A 2,913-nucleotide genomic window follows, 5' to 3' on the forward strand; every position below is an offset into this window, starting at 1 on the left:
TAAGCATCTTTAATTTTCATTTAAAGAATTTATTTTTTATTTTAGGCAATATTTAAAACATTATAATTTTCTTCAAAATTACATATGGTTTGCAATTAATTTTTTTTTAAATTCTTAGGTGTCGTTTACCAAACAGTTATTCGTTAAGTGCTTATAGGTAAAATTTAACACTATTATTTACTTACCGGATAAAGTTTTAGTCCACAAAAATGACATCGTATGCAACAATTTACCTGGTAAGCGCTTACCGTGGTAAGAGTCGTCGCTCTCCCTTATTGGGTAAGACTCTTGGTCCTTGTCTCGCTTTTACCGGGTAAGACTCTTGGTGTTTACCATATTCATGCGGTGAGGTAACGTTACTTGGTAAACGCTTACCCGGGTAAGCGTTTGGTAAACGGTCCCTTAATCATATATGATTTACAATGAAAAAAGCAGTGATTCAAATTAAATATTGAAAAAAAATAATGAAAACAGAATAACATATGATGTGTAGCATAACACGTTTAATATGTATGATATCACATATATTTCAAAACGTAATTCATAATTTACAAAAATGTAATGTTGTAGATAACTTACATTTTTTTATACTTAAATTTACTATGATCAATATCACATATAACATTTTGACGAAAATTAGCGATTCTTATTTGGAAATGAACGTCGATTTGTTGTGAATATCGCATGTGTTTTGTGAAGAAAGTTTTATTTAAGACATGATTCAAATAAATAAATGGTCTATAATTATTCTCCTAATTTATTATTTAGTTATCATACTCGATGAATCTCCATCTCTCTCTCTCTCTCTCTCTCTCTCTATATATATATATACATATATATTGTGTATTCGTATAATACAACAAGATATAATAAGTGTAAGCGAGAATGCAACAAGCGCTAATCATGGTAAGAGTCATCGTTCTCACTTACCGAGTAAGGCTCTCGATTTTTGTCTTCGCTTTTACCGGATAAATTTTTTAGTAATTATCATATTCATCCAGTAAAGTGAAGTGACTTGGTAAGCGTTTGATAAACGGCACCTAAGTTTCCAATTTTTCCTTTGGGTACATGGGATACCATTCAAGTTTTAAACAAGCGCAATTGTTTTTCATTCACAAGATTCAAGTCAAAAGCATCTTATTCATAAAATTCAAGTATATAAACAAAAGCAAGTTGAAATTTGAAATGAATCAGTTTCGTTTAAAAAAAAAAGGGTCATATGTTTCACCAAGTATGCAACGATTGCAACTCGCAGAAAAGCCGAGTTGCATGGTTGACTTGCGATTCCTTTGTGCAAACCTTTTCTTGATGGTTATAAAGCAAACTCAACATGTCTTCCCGAAAATGTGCGCGAGAAGAAAGACAACATTTATGTATCCCTTTCCGTCACAAAATGTATGTCTATATTTCTATTTTAGTTTGTCCAAAGATCAATATCCGCTTACAAAAGTATGTGACTACTAATCATGAGACGAGGGCGCTACTATTTCCTAAATTTATGCGTTTATTTTTGGACGAATAGAATAAATCCTAAGCACTCTCTAGCCTCTATAGTCTATAAGCATATCTAAACTCCGGAGAAGCCCAATAGTAAAAGTTAAAGCCCTCTACAGCCCAATCTATCAAAATTATCGGATAAAAATTCTTGATCTTTGTCTTGTTCTTACCGGGTAAAATTCTTGTTCATTACCATATTCATCTGGTAAGGTAATGTGACTTGGTATTCACTTATCCGAGTAAGCGTTTGGTAAACGTCTTCTTATAAACATTTTTTTTTAAATAGCCATAGTTTACGTAGAACGGTAACTTCTACATAAAGTTTGTTTTCAAGGGGGAAAATGGGACTTTACGTAAAAAAAATCTATTTTTTGCGTAAAGAATTGATTAAAAAAATTTACATTTTACACTTTATAATTAGTTACTTAAATTATTTTATATTTTTTTTTTCATTTTTCATTTTACACATTTATTATATTAACATACATAGAAAAAATGTGTTTTTTTTACAAATTACCCCATTATAATCGTCTTGTCAATACGTTCGAAATGAGTCAAATACTAAATGTTTTTGGATTTAATCTTATATTATTAAATATCATAAATATGTATGAGTTATTTTTCAAAGTTATATTTTTTACCCTTATGATTATTTATTTAATATGTAATTATAAGGGTATAAAATGTTATTATTAAAAATAATTCATAAGTTATATAATATTTTATAATATAAGATTAATATTAAAAAGGCTTAATATTGGGCTCATTGTGTATATATTAACGAAACGATTATAATGATATAATTTATATAAAAAGAAGAAGAGTATTTTTTTAATTAATATAAAATTATATGTATTAGTATAATAAAGATGTAACGAAAAATGAAAAAAGTAAGAGACATAATGTAAATTAGACAATTAATTTATGTGTAAAGTGTAAACATAGTTACAGGTAAACTATTTTTACAATTTACACCCTTATAATTAATTGTTTTATTTTTATTTTTGTATTTTTCATTTTCCACATTTATTATATTAACAAACATAATTGTATATTAACTAAAATACATATAAAAATATGTTTCTTTTTTTTTTATACAAATTACACAATTATAATCGTATTGTGAATACGTTCAAAATGAACCCAATATTGATTTTTTTAGATTTGATCGTATATTATTAAATATTATAAATACGTATAATTATTTTTAAAACTTACATTTTCTACCTTTATGGTTATTTATTTAATGTATTGTAATTTCTTTTTTCATTTTATACTTTTATTATATTAACCCACATAATATGTAACTATAAGGGTATAAAATGTAAGAATGATAAGTTAGACACTTAGCTTTCAACTTCTGGAAACCCCAAATAAACAAGAAAACTTTCTCTCTATTTCCCCTTAAAAATCTTT

This window comes from Cynara cardunculus (genome assembly GCF_001531365.2).
Source record: "Cynara cardunculus var. scolymus isolate 2C chromosome LG 3, CcrdV1, whole genome shotgun sequence".
In the NCBI taxonomy this organism is placed as follows: Eukaryota; Viridiplantae; Streptophyta; class Magnoliopsida; order Asterales; family Asteraceae; genus Cynara; species Cynara cardunculus.